Source organism: Pyxicephalus adspersus, chromosome 10 (genome assembly GCF_032062135.1).
Source record: "Pyxicephalus adspersus chromosome 10, UCB_Pads_2.0, whole genome shotgun sequence".
Lineage (NCBI taxonomy): Eukaryota > Metazoa > Chordata > Amphibia > Anura > Pyxicephalidae > Pyxicephalus > Pyxicephalus adspersus.
This window is the reverse complement of record NC_092867.1, coordinates 35,400,893-35,422,475: the sequence shown is the minus strand read 5'-3', so window position 1 is coordinate 35,422,475 and position 21,583 is coordinate 35,400,893. Positions and strand designations below refer to the sequence as shown.

General features: G+C 36.1%; 1 protein-coding gene across 5 annotated transcripts in view; it reads right to left on the bottom strand.

Moving 5' to 3' along the window:
• The window catches only part of PSD (pleckstrin and Sec7 domain containing), a 161,805-nt gene that overhangs the window by 131,844 nt on the left and 8,378 nt on the right, over positions 1 to 21,583 (bottom strand). For 3 of the 5 annotated variants that reach the window (XM_072423878.1, XM_072423882.1, XM_072423881.1), the window contains exon 1: positions 4,119 to 4,273. The gene's annotated coding sequence lies outside the window, so the exon portion shown is untranslated. Of the gene's footprint in view, positions 1 to 2,748; positions 2,806 to 4,118; positions 4,274 to 19,960; positions 20,048 to 21,583 lie in introns of those variants that run through there. The other 2 variants (XM_072423880.1, XM_072423879.1) reach the window with 2 other exon arrangements.

The window sequence follows — 21,583 nt, the reverse complement described above, 5'->3', positions numbered from 1 at the left end:
TGTATCTATCCTTGGTTAGTTCTTCAGTCTACAAATCCCCTGTAAATGTTCTCTGCAGTTAACATGAACTCAGCTCAACTGAAGAAGGCAATTTTGGAACATCTCAATAAACAGACAACAGACAACCCTTTTTTTAAAACAGTTCTAACTTTTACCATCATTTTATTTTACAGAAGAGCTTATATAGCACATGTAATGTAAATTATTTTAGTTGTGGAATTAAATTGCATGGCTTGTAGTAAAATCCAAAAGAAGAATCAGACTTTGTGCCAATGCCTTGAGCCAAATTTCCTGCCATCATCTGCTAATATGTTATAATTGTTTCTATAAAAAGTATACGGAGGCATAAAGAGGACATAAAATAGCATTAGTAGGTGTATTAAAGTAAAACCCTGGGCATACAGCTTGATAAATACTTGAAGTGATTGTACGCTTACCATTTTACTAGCCAAAAGACATTTTTGTACAGTCAATCTTGTGATTTATACATAATTTCTACAATGTGCAGCCACACAGATAAAACACTTTCTAAGCAATTTATTTTCGTGGTTTGGCAATGCCATTTCCTGTCACCTCTCTACTTCCCAGCCTCCTCGCTAAACAGAAAATTGGCATGATCCAGCAAGCCAATAGATGACTTGGGAAGCAATATTGTTTAACCAATATTGTTAAACTCTCAGATTAAGATGTATGTTTTGCAGTAACATGCATTATCTGTACCTTGGTGCATTGCTATTCAATTCAAATAGCAGCCCAATGCACTGAACCAACACATTTGTTATGCAGTACATGGTAAATCATTCTGTTGCGGTTGGTGCACTACATCAGATACATCAAGGTACCAAATATTTGGAATGATCAAGGTTGTGTGAATTTCATCATAACTCATGATGTGAGTTAATAGTGTGAATTGACCCCATGTGCCTGTATGCATTTCTAACAATATTTGACACAGTACAATTGACTAGCATTTGAGGTCTATGTGGTCCTCCTGAATAAAGTTGCCCTCTGAGCCCATCACTGATGCACTGCCAAACCAGTCATGCTGGATGATGTTACAGGGATCATAGCGTTCACCATGGTGTCTCCACACGCTTTCAGGTCTGTAATATGTGCTCAGTGTGAACCTGCTCTCATTTGTGAAAAGAAAAGGGCGCCCACCTACCACCCTCATAGAGTCTGTTTCTGACAGTGTGGTCAGAAACATGAACAGAAAGTCCATTGGAGATCATCTTGTAGGGCTTTGGCAGTGCTTCTCCTGTTCCTCTTCACACAGAGACACGGGCACCCAGTCCTGCTGCTGGGCTGTTGACTTTCTACAGCTCTGTCCAGCTCACCTTGTATAAAGGTCCATTTTGCTTTCAAGTTCATGCTTCCTAGACCTGTCTACCTGTTGATGTTTTAATTTACACCAAAGCAGGTGAAATTAATTTACAATCACTTACATTTCCTAACTGGACAGATTGATATTCAAATGTTTATTTGATTTGGTATTATATGGTGGTAACTTAGATCCATTAAAATTGTTTTGAGTAGTGCAGTTAAACAGGCAAACATTAGATGATCATTTCAACTGCATGAAATAAAGATGATATACATGAATACAACTCAAGGAGAAAATGCCTCTTTAATCATTTAACCAAAGTATCTTTAGATGTAAAAAAAAAAGGACGCATGTGGTACCATAAGCTGGTATTGGCTCAAATTACTTCTTACAGGCATGTTAAAAAACCACCAGTGTCTGACAAGGACATTGACCACTCCTCCAAAATTCCTGCAGCTACAATATACATGTACATGTCTTTCATTAAACTGTCCATTTCAAATAGCCTACAAGATTTCAAAGTGATTCTTGATAGAATACAAAATTCAAAGCTGAGTAGATGACCAGACCCTGAAGTAGCAAAACAACCCCAAACTACAACATTTGTGGTTCAGAAATTCTGTCCTTAGCTTGCACCAAATATGCCTACTATTACTGTAGACAAACAACTTTGTGTTTGATTAATCTATCCACAGCATATTATTTCAGAAGTCGTCTTGCTCTAATAATCCCCAAAGACTTTTTCTCTGGCACACCTTCCCCACAGTTTTTATTGAATAATCTCTAATGTGGATATGTATGCCTTTACACTAACAGTAGTTGAACATCAACATCAGCAAGAGTTACCTGAAGATTTAGCTACATAACTATGAGGTTTTTGGAAATATCTTTAAACAGTCAGCTTTTGTCCAGATTCGCTAGATTCTATGCCATTTGTCGATTTTTTCCTTCCTTCCCTTCCGTTTAATGAATTAGTTAAAATAATCTAGCAAGTTTCTTAAATTTCTTGCAAAACTTTAGGCATCCTCAACCTAAAGGCCTTAGAGAGCTCTGATGATGTTGGGACGATGACACCACACATCAAAAACAAAGAGAATACCAGACACTGAATACCTGTGGTTTACATAAGACAGGACCAACCAACATATTATGTTCCTGTATGTACCCCATCAGGATATTCCCTAGGCAGATTCCTATTATTGGTGCTTAATCTGGAATAACATATTCTATTTTTGATAAACACAGATGTTCCTTTTTTCCCCACAGATAACCTGCAGTTTAGTTCTTCATGCAAACAGTACCTAAATAAACACATGTTATCTTATTAAAAATGTAATAAAAACCTTCAACAGTTTCAATGAGTAGTACATACTTTTTCACACAACTATATATTTACTGTACATGAAGAACTTTAAGCATCTTACAATTATCTTCTCTACTTCTCCTCCACAATGATCCACTGCCAATGTTGTCCAAGGTTTCTATGTAAATTTTGACAGTTAAAAAAAATTTACATTATGTACATTCTCCAAATTATTGACCACTCAGCATTGTAGGTAGTATTATGTTTTTGTAGATCGTTATGCTTTTGCTTTTACACAAAAGTACTGGCCATTTCTGAAACAGCTGAGCACTGGTGGTTTAAATACAAGGTTTCTGAAAAACCATGCTAGTAAATAATATCTATTACTGAGTGGTTTACATTAAATCCTATATGCAAGGAACTAAACTTACAAACACTGTTTTAGCATAAAAATTATAGTTTTAATTGACAAATACTACTAAATAGAAATTATTCTGGTACATGACTAATATTTAAGCATTGAAAGGTGCCCATTTAAATCAGTTTGAACAAAATATAGAAATCTGAATTTAGTAATATGGAGCTTTACGGATTATTCCAAAAATACAAAGATATTATTTAATATTTCTAGCAGGAAGACGGGTTTTGCTAAAAGCACATTGTCCACTGAACAAAACCTGCAATAAAAAGAGGTAAGCATTCTTCCTTCTTTGTTTCACACTTTTTAATGCTTGTATATATGACTACAGGTGTTTGTATAAAGGTTTAGTCATGTACATACTTTGTCCTTATTGTAATTATTCTGTTTGTTCAATAAAACTTAAGAGCAGGATAAAAAATCAGGTAAACATGTAGTGAGTGCCATTTTATTGTACAGATATAGTTTAGAAATTGACATCAAATGTTTATAGTTTCATTAAAAAAAAAAAACGTGTTAGCATATAGCAAGCATGTTATCATATAAGGTATCTAACTATAAACATGCAAGTGACACTTGTGTCACTGATATAAAAACATTCCAAAAAACACTATCAAAATGCATTATTACCTAAAACCAAATGAGGGGAAAAGCACAACCTAGTTTAAGCATGCTATGCAGTATGCTTACATCCATGTCTGCTCTCTTATTTGCCTCACAAACACCTTGCTGTGTCATCCTTGCAAGCTTTTTCCATTTCTACATTCTAATATATTGATACAATATAAAAAAAATCTTGCATAGCTAAAGAGGCTTTAGAAAACGGTTTGTCTATCAACTGAATCTAAAATAAGCCTGTTGGATATTTAATCTCATCTATAAATGTGTAACAGAGTAATGGGCAACGAAGGGTTCAGAGGGAAGGCATGTCATCCATATTAATAAATCTAGGAAGATTGCCCTGTGATTGAACAAGTCTCCTCCACCAACATTTTTACCCTTCATGCCTGTTGTATAAAGCAAAAGACAAGAAAAGCTAATTAAGCTAGCTAGTTGCACAGTTCATTACTCACCCTTGGTGTTTTGAATACTTCATTCTGTAGCATCGCTTTTGCCTTTTTCCTTATCAGCCTGACAAGAAAGATATCTGCGACCGATAGCTGTGCCTGGACATATAAATTAACAGTTTTAATTCTGTTCCATTCAGCAGTTATATTGCTGTTAGAGTTTGCAGCCTTCTACCGCAGGATTAATCTCAGTCTTTCCTCACTCCCTCATCCATTGTCATTCAAAGCCAGAACGCCACTAACAGCCAATCAGCTGCTGCTCACCATACTGGGGGCCTGCTTTGTCGGTTAAGACTCTAGGTGGCAGATGGAAGAAGTGCTTTTGTCCTGGTGGCTGATGGCAAGGTCATAAACAAGTAACCATCAACTCTCTATTGAGAATGTAATCACCATTTGCTAATTTCTTGTCAGCTACTATGACAAACACTGCAATCCTAGAACAACATGACACACAGAAGCACAACCATATATTTTTAGAAAAGGTCATGTGTGTTCTAGGAATTTCAAAAAAACCCAATCATGACAAACAGATAGATAAGAAAGAAAACAGATATATTGTTTAAACACGGTATGAACATTTTAAAAGAGTGTGATTGAATTTTTTTCAGCCGGTTGGGGGGGGGGGGAACCTGTAGCAGGGTGACTGAAAAGCAGGGTGACAACAGACAGCAAATGTAATGTTTCCAGTAGTTTGTATCATTTTGTCGAATAACCTCTATAACTGTTTCAACTTACTAAAATCCTGTCCCTCTTAGTCTTTGTATTATTCCACAACTGTACATTGCCCCAGTATTGTGACACTATAGTGTCCCATGATTTATAAAAGGTGGAATCACTTGTAGCAGTGTAAATGGCATAATCAAGGTAATGTAATAGCTTAAGCTGCCACACAAGTTGAAACTAACCAACCACCATTTGTGGTAAAAAAAAAAAAAACAATGTTGTATTTACCACTCCTGGGTGCTTACTGGCAACTAGCCAAGTTTTTTCATGTGCTCGCAGGTGGTTGAAAAAGCCTGGTAAAATATTGCTTTTCTTCTATTTTTTTATTAAAACCATTAAAAAAAAAAAATAGCTTAAAATAAAAGCAGTTCCAATTCAAGTCTATGGAGATGGCTGGGGTAGTAAAACTTGTTGCATGTAGTGTCTGGAAAAACAAACAAACCCAAAAACGCAAAGCAACTTAGCCATCTCCTTCCACTTGAAAAAAAGCAACAAAAACTGAATTATTTGTTCCAATATTAACTAAATCCTACAAAAAAGTTTTAAGCCTTAAAACTGCTAATGTGAACCAAACCTTAGGTGTTCAGACTGGCGGTAAAAATGCAATACAGGTAATGCTTCCTCACACAGCATCCAGCATGGCAGTCCCCTAGAGAATAAATAGGGGCAGCAGTGATCAATTAACCGCTATCTTTAAGAACCAGCTCTGCAGTGCAAGCAGCTGGAAAGAGGCAGGAGCCGCTCAGGGTCGCTGGCTCCCACTACTGGTTCGAACCTGTTCTTATACAGCAAACCTACACTCGGGTACACCAGGGCTCTTTTGTGAGCAATAAAAAGCTAATGATCTGAACTTTACCAAACCTACAGAGCCTGTCAGTTCTGCTGGCAGGGGTTGGGAAGTGAAAAAGTATAAATCTTCCCAATCCTGTAAACAAAGCTGTCAGCCTGTCCAGACTAACTACCATCTCTCTCTGGACTGAACAGCAGGAAATGATCACCTGGCAAAACATGTCTACCCTCTCCTGCTCTATGCAAAACAAAAGAAAAAAATTATTGGACATGCGCCTATATTACTTAAATGAACATGGAGGTTTTGTAGAACTTTAGGTGGGAAAGCTTTTCCAAAATTCACATCTTACCTGGTAGATTTAATCTCCACCATCCACACCCATTTTCATATCTGAAATGACTGATTATTATTATTATTATTATTAAACAGGATTTATATATCGCCAACATATTACGCAGCGCTGTACATTAAATAGGGACTGATGCTCAGAGTTCTCACTTTGGGCCTGATTTATTAAAGCTCTCCAAGGCTGGAGAGGATACACTTTGAGCAGTGAAGCTGGGTGATCCAGTAAACTTGAAATGAATGTGGTCCAGGATTGAAAACATTTGCTAGCAAATAGCAAAATACTTTTAAAAAATCCATTCCAGGTTTGCTGGATCACCCAGCTTCACTGATGAAAGTGTATTTGCTCCAGTCTTGGAGAGCTGTAATAAATCAGGCCCACTCTCACTATTTAGGCATTGAGAGCCCGTTGCTGACTGAAAATTCTGACAGAACACTAAAAGGACTCAGATGAGCAGATGTTTTGTATGTTTTATGTTAATAACTTGCTGTACACATTCCTGCATTACAATTGTATTAGTTTGCAGACTTTCTGAATAAATACATGGGACAAACCTGCCTGGATTGTTTCTAGGTGTTCTTGACTTTATTTCCTGCTTACAAGTCGATTCAACTTTTAAAGATATGAAAGAGTCTCAAGAAAAAACTATTAACCTAATGGAAGATTGCTAATACCACTAAGTAGTTACGGCTGCCACTGATACCAATGACATAAGTAATTTTACCACTGCTTTCGCTTCAGTGTGCCCCCAGAACCTATTTTGTTTTAAATATAGCAGAGAAAAGGGGAAAGGTACCAGACTATAAGACATAAGATCTGCAGTAACAATTTTAGGCCATGCCTACAAGCACACAACAGGTTTTGCACACTGAAATTCTCCTCTCATTCCTTTCAATGTGTCCCTCCGATTTTAAAGTGTTGAAAACTAGAATTGAGATGCAACAAAACATGGAAGAAGCACCTGTTTGATACAAAGAACTTCGGAGACTAACCCACTTCTACCACCTGGAAACATCCAGTCTCCAAGATTCTTTATCAAGTCAAAACATCATATACAGCAGTGAAAACACTTTATAATACACCTCTGTATAATAATCTAAAATATACACAAATGCCTCGTAGCCGTGTAGTCCCCACCAATAAAAAAACCCCGAAATTCAAACATCAGCCACGCATTAGAATATATGTACTGATTTCCACCCTTTGGATTCAAAGGACAACCCTGGTATGTGCAACGCGGGTCACAAACCATATCTGTATAAATTGCAAACCGCTTATTAAGGTTACAGGTTCAAATAGAAATATAATTGTATTGTCAAGTTACACTCATGCTACAGCTGACTTATGAAATCATACAATATTTCTTTAACTTGTATAAGTAAAAGAAGAATAGCAATACCATCGGGCTCCCCAATGTTGAAGGTAATTGAGTAGCTGGTGATGCATTTCCAGGCATTATGTGGATACATTTTGAACTTAAAAGCTTGCTCACATTAAAATTGCACAGCTATGTATTGTGGGAACCCATGCACAGAACACATCAGCTTTAAATATAAGCAGTTCTAACATGCTGCCTTTTGATATTTGTTCACCTTCACCTAGATTAAAGTACTTAGGCAGTAAAGACATTGAGAAGCATTTCCCTTGGTTAAGCATTGTTCCGTTATCCAAGGCATTGGTACAGAATGATTCTGTAGCAGTTTGTTTGTCCAGCACGACTCTTAGTTAATATTCAGTTTGTATCGTACATTCTTTTTCTGCAGCAAGCGCAGTATTGTGTATGTCTAATGACAATCAACGGCAGGTCCCATTTTCTAGATTTCACTTGGCAAAAAGGAAAAATGCTATTTTAATTGTGTATTATGTGTATATACTGTAAATTTAACTCCATGCTTACAGATATATACTATAGTTTTTTTCAGATTAAAGTTGCCCCTTTTTTTTTAAATATAGTCTTTATATTATTTTTTTATTTATACCATGGAATATAGTTCCTGTCAAACAAAACAGACATTAAAGTAGCCACACTGGGGCTGCTGAAGTGTTATTATTTCAAATATGACAAACTAAGGCCTTCATTTGGCTGAATCTGTCATCAGTATACTATCTAGCATGGTAGATGGCAGCAATTCAGTGCATGTAGGCATTGGACAATGTCAAGACAACCTGCTTATGTTCAAACTGATCATCAAAATGCATAAGAAAGGTGACTTGACAAGTTAGTTGTTGGGACCAGATGAGCTGGTTTGTGTATTTCTGACAGGGATAATGTGCTGGGATTTTCACACATGGCCTGAAAAAAGCAGAGGTCTGAAAAGATAAAATATCCAGTGAGTGACAATTTTCTGGGCAAAAATGCCTTCCAGGCAGAAGTCAGAGGCGAATGGCCAGTTTGGTTTGAGCTGATAGAAAGGCAACAGTAACTCATTTACCTACTTGTTACAACTGAGTTATGCAGAAAAGCATCCCCGCAAAATATGTAAAACCTTGAAGCGAATGGGTTTACAGCACCAGGAGACCATTTAGGGTGTGATCCTTATAGATGACAATGGAAACCGGAGGCTATAATTTGCTGAGTTTAGAGGAAATTGGTTAAAGGTAATGCGGTCATTTAACTATTTATACTGGAAGATTGGGGCAGATTTATCAAAGCTCTCTAAGGCTGGAGAAGATACACTTTCTTCAGTGAAGCTGGGTGATCCAGCAAACCTGAAATGGATCTGGTCCAGGGTTGAAAACATTTGCTAACAAATAGCAAATGACTTCAATCAAATCTATTACAGGTTTGCTGGATCACCCAGCTTCACTGATGAAAGTGTATCCTCTCCAGCTTTGGATAGCTTTAATAAATCATATCGTATCATGTTGCAGAAAAACTTCAGATGGGGTGGTGTGGGGGCAATTGCAGATTGAAATTATTGCAGCTAAAGTTGCTGTTTGTATTAATACTGGTCTATTTTTATCTGCCATAAAAAGCACACACATTTGTAGACTGAAAAGTAAAAGGTTCAGCTTTGACAGTGACTGTTGGCAGCTATGTCACAAACACACAGACTATCACAGACTAAAATGAATCCTTTAAAATAACTTTTAAAGCTTAGATCACTGTGATAGTCTGTCAGCATGATCAAAGTAAACACTGTAAAAGTAAAGTAAATGCAAATCGAAGAAAGCCTTTCTGATATGAAATTTTGCAAAGAGAATTTTCTACATTGCAATGTAAATCACTAAGCTCTAAATAAAAAAAAAATATTCACAATAACATTTGTTTGTATAGGGGAAGATACAGGGTTTTTTCTATTAAAAATGATTTCAACTGTTTTATCACAAAGCCCTTACAGGTGATATCCACACAATGATTTCAGTAGGGAAAAGGTACAAGGACTTTTATTGCAGTAATAAAAGGTTAGCACTTCCGTCAGGTTTACAGGTACTGTTTTACTGTACACCCATTGGGAAGATTCCCCTTGATTCCATTTCTGTGATACTGGGATGAGATGTGAGAAGGCTGTGGGTTTAGAAATCTCTTCTAACAACGATAGTTGCCTGGCTGTAATGTTAACAATCTTGCTCTTTTAGGTCACTGGCCTATTTTAGGCATTTAGGTAACCATATCAGACCATATAAATATGGATATATTTATAGTAGTAAGATGGAAAAACAGCCAGATAGCTAACAAATAGAGCAATTTGGAATTTTGTGACTAAGGATCATTTTTAAAACAATGTTTGTACAGGTTGACAATCGAAATCCGGCAACCTTCAGACCTAAGGTGTGCCGAATTTTCTAAAATTCTGTTTTTTTTTTTACTTAACTCCACACACAGAGCAGCCTTGCTCTCGCAGCACCGCGGACATCTGGCACAGTTGCAGTCAGCAGGGACGTCTCAACATATATTTAGTGTAGCAAGCAAGACCTAACAGCTGTTTCTGCAGAACAGCACCATGAAAACATTGGTCACACAGTGTACTGCAGTCCCTGTATTGAAAATGTGATCCGAAATTCATGCCGGGAAAATGAAGGTCCTGGATTTTTGATTATCTGTATTACCATACAGAATGAAGATGTAGAATGAAGAAAAAAAAGTCAGCGTGGCAGTCAAGCAACTAAAAATTTCAGGAGAAGCCTGCAATCTACATCAAACTAACACATATCAAATGTTTTTAATTGTTAGAGAGAGAAATGAATATAGGAGAAAATATCACGGTCAAAATAAATGGCTTGTAGAAGTGGAACGTCTAAAAGAGCAACAAAGTAACAACTAAATATAAAATAAGTCATCAGTGTGTAAAAGCTATGGCAAAAGGAGATTTTTTATAAAAAAAAACCACAATTTATGTCCAAGTATACAAAAAATCATAAAGGTTTTATTATTTATTACCTCCACATTAAAAAAAAAAAATAAAAGAAAATGTGTTTAACCATAGGGTACAATATTTATCTTATAGATGGTAAGTCTATTTTTGGTTTACCAGGAGCTAAATATATTTAGGTATTAGTTAATATCTGGTAGACAAACGTAATATGCGTATACGGATGCATTCATTTCCTGCCAATAAATTTATTTCTGAGATCAAGCTGTAGCCTTCAGATTTTTTTTTTCCAGCAAAATGGTACTGGTGGCATTGGGAGGTTGTACAGAATAATGAATAGGAAAAGCGATACCTTGTTAAAAAACAGTTATGGTAGTCTCACCTAGATAATAAAACCAGCAGATAATATTAAGACATGAAGTGCACATGAGAGGAAAAATGATACCTAAAATAAGTCAAACATAAATAAAAATAAAAGTTCATTTATCCTACTGATTTGTGCTTCTCATTGTACTGCTTGGTTCAAACTCAGTTCAATAACAAAGGCAAGAATATTTTAGGAATGAGATCATCCTTTCTCCAAACTGATGCTAGAATGAGATTAGGAAAGGCATAACAAGCATGCCAATGATTTAACACATTCTTCTTTATCTAAACTGTTTAATACAAAGTTTTCCTATTATGGTTTTCATAATAACAACAATATTTTAACTTAGCAAAATGCTGCCATGAAAAACAGCTGATTTAGATTTGGCAATGGCCAAAAAAAAAAAAAAAAAGTCAAGAATATTTTGCGGTATTCATCTAATATAGAACAAGTTAGATGGCACTAAGGAAAATGGAAATACCTGAATGTTTTAAACTTTAAAGGATATATAGGCGGTATACCAAGCAGTCACACTTCAGGATTTATTTGTCCTATTCCACAACTGGTGAAAAATCTAACATGTTGCTATGGTTTACAGTGCACTGCTGCTATTCATGCTACATTATAAAATAGGCAAACTGATGTACATCATCCTTTTTCAGTATTTTCTCATTGATGTAATAATCATATCTGGTACACACATAATCCATAATAATTATATTTTCATAAAGGTTTAGTTTTGTAACTCTTTACCTGGAAAGCAACTCTGGGATAAGGGCACTGCCCCCCAAATTACCTAATTTTTCCACATGACTTGATGTGATGCTCTTTGACTCCTATTTGATGTTGGACAGTCTTGAATGATGCCAAGAGTGGAGCTGTGGTGATTATCTACATCATTACATTGTTAGTGAAGAGGCACCATGATAACTTCCCTAAAGGGAGGATTTGTGATGACCTGCACTCCACAGATTTTTCTTAGGACTCAGGATACAGATGATAAAATTTTGTCACCGAAGAGAACTGTTAATTATCTTGTGAAAATCTATTGAAAGTACAGTGGTCTCATGATGTCATGATGCAGGTCCTTCCTCTACAGTAAAAAACACTACTTTGTGTACACTACCAGTTCATTCCACTGTCGCTGGAAATTATCACAATTGATCATTTCCAGCTACAGGTATTGAACATCTGTGTGCAGCTTTAGCTTTCTGAGCTAAATGTTATTCAACTAGCTAGATGTCATTCAACCCGGAGGACTGAGGGCATCTTGTAGCAAAAAGGAAACTCTGTGGGTCATGGCTGTGGGTTAAAGGTGAGGCTTTCAGGCAAAATAGTGATCTGCCAGGATCAATTCTCTGTATATGTATCTCGATGAGAATACACAAATAGTGCACAAACACACATACATAACTATTAAAATTGGAGCACTATGGGACAAGCTGGGAAGTAGATAAGAAAACAATAACTTAAAGCTTACCTAAACTAGGAAATGACACTTTACATAAAAAGGTAGACAACCCTTTTATGTTATGTAAACATTTTTTTTTGTTTTTTAAAGTGCAACACTCTTTAAAAAAAAAAAAAAAAAAAAAGTGCAGCACTGCCTTCTAATTCTTTATCGCCTAGGCGGTTGAGAATGAATGCATGCGGGACCCGATTAAAGGGACCTCCGGATAGATAGGACTGCCCTGCAGGATTGAAGGTATATGGATTTTTTTTTGTTTTGGGCACTTTTGGGTTTAGTTCCTCTTTAAATTGCACACTAAGATAAAGCAAGGTCAAGCTTACCCATTGACATACAACTAAAGCAAAAAAATTTTGCAGCACTGCAAAGCAGGAATAATATACACGTGTTGTACAAATGCATGTGCAGCGAATTTTGACAGAAGAGAGGCAATCAGGCAGGCTTATAGTAGAGGGGATGTCACCTGCCTCTTTCTGCAATAATGCCCTGCCTTATCCCAAATTTTTTAAAGTAAAACTTTATGCTTTATATACACTTTTCTGGCAACTGTTGCAGAGGTTACAACTGCATGACTGACAGCCAGACGAAACAACAGAATTCCTTATGTATATATTACCTTTGCTTGGAGAATGGCTTTTTCTTATTTTTAACAAATACTTCACTTTTAATGTGATCACAATATATACAGGAACTGTATTTCCTTTTAAGATCAATGCCCAGTCTTATTCTTAAGATTGTCTCTTACCAAAATCTAATGTGCATCTTATGAAGACTAACAGTCCAAAGCCGTCTTTGGATTCTAATGGGTAATTGTTCATCTGTGAGACATTAATTTACATTTTTATTCAAGTTTTTCTCCTAATCAGAGCTGAAATGTTAGACACCAGAATTCAATGAGAATAAAATGTTCCTATGCTGGCTTTTGTGGAAGTACAAAATGTCCTAACAGAGTGGAACTCTGGCCATACCCAAATATCATAGGTCATTTTGACATAAGGCAAGCCATTTTCCATTGTGACATGCAAATTACACTTGAATCTTTTGAGAGATAAAAAGTGAAAGTTTGTAGAAAAAAAATCAAATAGGAAAGGTTTGATTGTGTTAAGAAACTATGGAGGTTCAATTAGGACAAAGACTAGGTCAAGAGATACCTAAGGTGACATAACTTTATAAGAACAAATGTGCAAAATGTAGTAATCCATAATTGCCAATCAGATTTTAGTGCATTGTTGCACATCAGTAAAAGCTAAATACTTATCCATACGTGTTGTTGTTGTGTAAGGGATAGAGGATAGTAAGTGGGGAGAAATCAGCTGAAGACTGTAAAAAAAACTAATAAAAGTCCATTCTATATAAAAAAATGTTGCTGAACTTAGATTTTACCAAGGGGTTCTTCTGGGCAGTCAGGTCTTTCATGACCAAAGTCATGGACTAAGATGTGTTGCCTGTCCTGCTACTTGTTTAAGCCCTGAAATACAGTTACACTGTATGACGTCACTTTCATATGTACATATTGGCAGCTAAAATATTGTATTTAAGTTAAATCTTTTCACGTCACACTTGTTATTTTTGACTCTAAAATGTCACCCAAAAACAAAACAAATTCTAAGGTAAACTAATAATATGGCAGCATGTTATACATTTTAACTCTTAAAATGTATATACTGCTAGTATTAAATAGTTATCTGCCAATACAGTTTAAGTAATAAAACTGATTGGCAAAAAGTTTGCTTGAAATATGTCTAAAGGAGAGAAAGACCAACCGCTGGTAAAGAAAAGTTTTCTCAAGCAGGTGATGTGTTGAAATAAGGTAAAACAGAAATACTTTGAGAAGTTGAAGAACAGATAAGGAAGATAGCTATGAGAGAGTGACACCAAATGGCAAAACACATCATCTGATGGCAAGCGTCAGACAACTGTGAAGAAATTGATGGCAGATGGCATCTATTTTTTTTAATGTGTCGAGAAAGTGAATTTTATATTCCAGAGCAATATAAAAAAATGTAATGTAACAAAAAAGTAAGGGGCTAAAAGCTGTGACACAACCATTTTGAAGGTTTTGTTGGGGAGGTGTTATAGCAGGGTGAAATGAGCACAGCACAGAAACTAAAATGACTAATGGACAAATAATCAAACATAATTTTTTCACACAATAACTTATGTTATCATGCTGTAACATATATCATATCACTGGATTTAAAACTGGAATGCAACATTGATAAATGTAAAAACAGTTTTTATGCATAGAAGCAGTTTTTTTATGTAAATGTATGGTGATTGTTTCGTAAAAAACAAGGATAAAGGTTCTGAAATAAGTATAAACATATATACAGAATACTATTAGAGCGAAGTAAACAATGATTGTTTACCTTCACTAGTCATGATCCTTTGAAGAAACAACCACGTTCTAACTGATTTGGCCTGAAAAGGAGTCCGCAAAAAAACAAAACATCGTGTTAACAGTTATTTTCATGACATTGGTTTTGTGCAGGGCACTGCCGACCGAAAAAGTAATGTACAACATTAATTTTTAGCCTGTAATTACTCAAAAAGCTTCTTGCTGACAACAAATTTTCTGTGGGGTATTGTGGACACATATTAATATAGTTGGGTAGCAAAAACTCTTACATTTCCAGCAGACTGCAAATCCATCCATTATAGTTATTTGTGGAGGAGACCCTGAGGCTGGTCCTAAAAGTCCTAGAGTTTTCAGATGTTATTCTTCACTATCATTCAAGTTCCCGCCCCCCTTCCCCCCCCCCTTCCCACCATGCAAACCACTTTTTCTCCGCTTACGGGTGCGAAACAGGAAAAAAAGAGGGTAATACCTCAACTGATTATTGCATAGGTGCTCTATGTGAGACACAAAAAAAAGGCCCCAATACCAGCCTCTCCTTGCACAAAGCACATTCTCACAGCTCCTATCTTTACTAAACTGCCCTTACGTACACCGAGCCAGGGAATGTGTGCCTACATACCAAACCCAAGTTCTGCATCATGCGTCATTCTCCGACTATCACTCACCTATGAGACTCAGTACCCAGGAGAAAAAGTAAACAAATATTAAATGTGTTTTGTTTGCTGGATCAATAACAAAAGCTAAAAAGCTTCAGACTAAATTTTGTCAAGCTTCATACCACAGAAAAGCTTAGAAAAATATACCATTGACTACTGCAGATATTTTCTGCTATTTTTATTTGGTTTATTAATAAGCTTTAAAAGGTGCAAGCTCTTTTTGATATTTCATTGGAAAAAATGCAAAGAATGCATCCTTAGTGTACAGATGTGGTATGTCAGTAGGCAATGTTGTATTGAAAATGACTGCAGGCTTTGTGCAATGCAAAACGTGACACCTTGGGATTTTAGAACTGGAAAAAAAAATCACAGCGGTTTCTAGGCTGCTCGATGAAAATATCTCATTGATTTTCACATCACAGCGATAGAATAATACAGGACCCCAGCACACTCTTAACACAAAGAAAGCGGAGCTGCACAGCAAGCGGATAGAAACAGCATAGCCTTATAGCTCAGTTGTCGGCTGTAGCCATCAGACTTGATGGTAATTACAGTGCATGTGTGGAGAAGAAATGCACCATGATGAGTGATTGGACATTATTATGCTGACTGTTGAGTGCTTTGGTAACTGGTATAAAAACCACTCTTGTTTTCACTGAACAGGTTAATGTCATGGGGCATATTATATTCGCTTCACAAAAAGATCAACTGATTACTAGTTCTAAGCAGACACGGTGTACTGCGTGGTATACAAGTAGTTACGTAACTGCGGCTTTGAGATTTAAAAGAAGCAGTCAAAACAAAATAAATTTCAGTAATAGATATATATTACATTTTTCATGTGCCAATAATATACAACTACAAAAGCCTCTTGGTGAATTCTGTGTTAATTGTCAGGACAGGTATTTATTCCATACACTGTAGCCAATATTGGTTCATACTGTATTGTTACTAAAAGTGTGCTAAACCAAAAAAATACCTTTCAAAGTGAACCTGTTTAAATCATAAATCAGCAAACAATATTTCCCAACTCCCTGCTTGGATAAGCAGAGAGATGAACAGTATTGCACAGCCAGCTACACACTAAATGTGTATGTACAATTCTATGGAACAGAACCCACAATGGTCACTGAAAACTAAAAAAGTAACTCAAAAGTAAAAACTGCAAAAAATGCAATCAAGACATTTTTGTAGCTGTGTTTTCATTTCTGAAAATGTTGATACGTAGTTTTGTCATCTGTTCCTGTGCAATTTGATCCAGCTGTGTCAGAGTTAAAGGATGTCTTCTCTAGACTACATGATTTAGTTCTTTCTGTAGATGTTTGATGGGATTTAAATTATGGCTTATAAAAGGTCACTTCAGAATAGTCTAATGTAATGTTCTTAGCCATTCTTGGGTCCTTTGAGCTGTATGTTCTGGGTTATTGAGTCCCTGGACGAGTCTAAATGTTTAGCGTGCATTTAAGTATTTGTACTACCAATGTACAGTAGGCGAGAGGTTACTCTTACTTAACTGCATCTTCGTACTACAAGTACAGGTTTGCCAGCCCACTAAAAATTAATGTAATAATCAACAAAATTTAACCTGAACAATATTGAAAAATGATAATAAGGGAAGCAGTGTAAAATCCCCCTTCCAGCCTTAATTTCTCTCTTGCAAAATTGTACAGGCTGTTCACTGGTACTGAAAGTGATTTCACATGGTGCATTACAACCGGCTTCATTTCCTGGCTAGAGAACCTCTGGGATCATATAATTGTTTATTCCCAAGGGTTTTTGTCCCATGCCCACCCCTTGCATTTACTGGATTTCGGTGCTTTCTAACTAGGAGGCTTAATATCACACGAGGGGTGACATAGGGTGGTCTGCATGCAAATGCAGCTGGCCAAGGAAGGCCTGGTCCTTCACATTGGCATCTACCCATCAAAGTATTCTGATATATTTCTATGATATTCCTTTTTTTACAGGAAATGATAATAGCTGTCTGCTGCAAACCATCACCATACAGCTACTCCTGAGCTGAGACTTGATCCCCTGAGGTTGCCATCACTATAAACCAGCAATCAGAGGCAGAATATGATTCCTAACCATGAGAGGCCAGAACTCCTGAAAATGAACTGTGTGCAATTATGCTTTGCTGATTTTTAACAGAAAATATATTCCAAAGATAGGGATTTTGTCACATTAATCTGTGCTAAGGAATCCCATTTAGACAGCTAAACTATAGATTTTAGGTAAATGTCTGCTTTGAAGGAACCGGTCACAAATGGATAATTACAATAAGTCTAATTTCTAGGACACTCAAACTGTCGAGTAACAAAAAGTATGTTAGGATTAAATAAAAAATGCTAAAGGCTTGTTACCTGATTTTTTTATACAAGGCTTTATCAACCTAATGATGTAAAAGCCTTTAAAACTTTTATCAAGTAACCAAATCACTAGTATGTAACATAAAATACATTTTTCTAATTTGTTAGCTGTGCCACACAGGTAAACTATAAGCTAAAATGCCCTCACTAAAATCATCAGCCTTCCGATGCATTCAATGCAAAACACAGGTTACCAGCAAAAAATGATTTATATTAGGGTGGAATGTTCTATCACATTGACCTAAAGCAGAACTGAAGTTGAACTGTTTCTTTTAGCAGGTAAGTTTTATAAATGTATCCATTTGCCCATTAAATCCTCCTCCTGTGGCTTAGATTTTTTTTTTTTTAATAACATGTACACTATTGTAAAGCTGGAGTGTCTTTGAAGTTTTAGATGTAAAAGTTCCTTACAGAGAATTTTACCAAACATTTTCAAGAATTTCTTGTATATTAAAATACATTTCCATGCTGCCTTGAGATTCAATCACACAAACAAGTAAGGCATTTTCTGGAGGTATTCCATACACCAACTATGTACAGGATCTCTGCAGGTTACCATATGGCAAGAGAACAACAAAGCTAACATTTCAAAACTAATGTTACTCAGCTGCAACATAGTAAATGTTTTGCAAGTTTTCAAATAAATAAATATGTGTACTTTACACTATCTGCACCTTGTGCTTTCCTTTTTGTATAAATTACAATAAAAGCTTGACATGTTATCGCCCGATTATCGGGCGATAAAAATCTACCGTGTGTACGTAGCTTAAGTCCTATCAGTGTTTAGCTGAAGGATTTTCAACAACCTGTGGAAGGCGGAGTTATTGGGACAGTTTTTTCAGAGAGGTGATTAAAGGCTGTAGCAGATGGCAGGAATGCAATATTTCTACACTGCTAAGATAGCTAAACAAATGATGCAACAATCCTAAAGATTTTTACTGTGGATCGGACACATTTTCTGCAAGACTTACATTACTTTATGAATGTCTGGCATATTCTTTTTGTCTGTTCAAAAAAACCATGGTAAAAACCGAGAAAACTATTTTCAACATTCAAAATCAAAGCAATGCTAATTAAATGATTGTCAACAAGTGGTTTAATCTCACAGTAGCAAAGAGATTTAATTGCTGCTTAGCCTCCTTCTCTAGCAGCCCTAACTGAGCATCCGTTTTAGGCAGTGAGTGGATGCCTATGATAGCACAGCTGTACTGCAGATTTACAGGCTGGAACAAAGCACTTCTGGTGAGAACACAGCTATACCTGAAAAGTATTATCAATCATCTGATTTGTATTACTTTATTATTATGTGCCTATCTACAGTTTTGTGATTTCTTGCTGTGTATAAATAAACATTGTTGACTATTCATTATGAAGTGACTACCAATGGTCTTCAATCGATCATAAAACACAAATGCCTTGTGATGAGGTGTTACATGGTGCATTACACTTAACTAGACTGTATAGTGTGTTGGGGTGGCTTTCACCATTAATATTACCTCACACACAATCCACACATTGGTGCAGAAACAAAGCAAGATTGTAAAAAGCACAAAAAAATTGGAATGCAAACAGCGCTCTTTAAAGCAGAACTAAAGTTCCACTTTAAAAAAAATGATTAGGGAGGGCTTTATTGCAGAAAGGGACAGGCAATGTCCTTTCTGCAATAAGCATTCTTACATGCATGATCACTCGCATGCACAGCTGGGCATTGATTACCAGGATACCTGCCACATCCCAACTTCCCCTGCAGTTGCTTGGGGTATGTCAACCTGACCTGGCTAAACAAAACAGGGTTTAGTTCTACTTTAATACTGTTATGCATATTCAGTGCTATGTGTTTTAGGGAGATCTCTTGTAGTCCCCAGTGTAGTGCACAAGTAACAGGTTTACAATACATGAGCTAGTTTAGGAGACAGTTGTACCCCCATACCAGGAAGTGTCGGAACAAATACCTTTGCAGTAAAATCACTAAGTATTTCTTTCTATAGGTTGTAGATTCAACAAAAAATAAACTTCTGTCTATTCTGGTATTAGCGTGTGGTTTACCAATGTTTCCTATCTATACAAGTCAATGTAAATTTCTAGTGCATAAAATAAAATGCATACACCATGCATGCATCACAAGCACACAGTGACTACATGCATGCATGCACATTTGATGGAGTAGCATCATTGGAAGATCACAACCAGCAATACCAAGTCAAAAATGTGTTTGAATTTTTAATGTACTACTCACTGCATTTATTAAACTGAGACTTAAACAAACAAAACATTTGCATACCGTGCAAAACACTGTGCAATTCTAATGTTCTCAATGTACCACTTGTGATCCTGTGAGTGAGATTTTTACCTGATGTTTCACTATGAAAAGCAAACTTTAACATTTCAACTTGCTTTTTAAAATATTTACATAAATAGACTAAAATCTTATCTTTTAGTAGAAAAGGTTGAACATACCACTTGTTATACAGTTGATATTTTTTTTCTGTACAGCATTGCTGGATAGGAATACCAAAAAGTCCTTCTGTTGAATCAGTTCATATCCTAGAATGGAACAAATGATTTTAGAATTAATAAACTAAAATGCAAACATGTAGTAAAAAGTTTTACGTTACTAATTCAAATTAAAAGTGATTAGTTAAGTTTTTACAAAAGAATAATTTGATGTATATTTTATATACTAAAAATTGCTTTTTTTCTGAGACAACTCTTCCCATAGAAACAAGCCTGACCTTTATGTGCATTTATAAGTATTCCTCCTACATAACTTCCAACTTTATTTTCCCTCCTATTAAATTAATATCACAGCTACAAACTTAGGAACCAGGTAGAAAAAACATATGGGCTGCTACTGCCAATTTGTTTTTGAAGGTGCCTGCTCACCGCTGCAGTCCAAGCTTGACACCAACTTGTCCCATTGACAACCCTTGTTGTAGCATGATCATGCCCGCTGGAGTCTTTAGAACACTCCTAGACAATGGGCTTAAAAGGAAGTACCTAGATGGCCCAGTAGTGATATGGACACCCAAAGCAGGATTTTCCCACTCTGAGGGACAATATTTAGGCCATTAGGATTATTTTTATTTTAATCACTCTTGACCAGACATCAACTTTAATAGCTCACCCACTATACTGCCCTTTTCCTACCTTTCAGCCAAACCACTCAGATCTGCATTGCGTGTAAAACGTGGAAATGTGTCTCATATCCAGAAAGGAACATAAATTCAGTTTGCTCTAGTTGGTAAATGGGAAAGCAGGGGTGTGAATTGAAGTAAAAATTATTAAGTAAACCATTATCTTTGCCCTGAATGGAAAAGGAGTTAATTTGATATCACTGACCTGAAATAAGTATTAGCAAATCCTGCACAGACTTATTTAGATGATGGCTCATCAATTAATCATTATAAAGACAGTTCATGCAACTCCCAAAAAGGTCAGAAGTGGTAATTCCTATATTTTTATCCTTTCGATTTCTTGTAAAACAGACTTGATAGGATGTATAGAAAATCATACAATCCATGCAAGCTATGAAAGCAGACATATTCCTCAACAGATTTCCTTTAACACATTCAAATTGTTTGTCAAAATTGTAATATCATGAGGGAAAACAAGATTGCCTGGATACACTTGGCAAAGTGGATTCTTCTCAAAATTGCAGAACAAAAGTTCTAAAACTGCAGTATGCCATTTCAAACAATGTTACTTGTTTGTAATAACCAATACAATGATAAATACAATTTTTTAGGTTTTTTTCAGCTGGTTACATATCTTTTGTATTGTAATGTTTAGATAAATGTTACAATGATATATGGTGATGATTGTAAAAGGCGTATATAATAGTTATAGTTTTATAATAATTTATGATTCTTCATCAGCATGGTAATGGTCTCCACACCCCCAAAAGGGTAACTTTCCTATAAAACACATCTTCCTTGGATTTATATAGAGCACGGCTGGTCACATAGGCAATGACCAATTCCCAGAAGAGAATGTAGCATCAGCTGGATGACACTATTGTAAAATTTATTCTGAGTTCCGTCCATTAGGGCCACACAAAAGGAGGAGGGTGTGTGTGTGTGT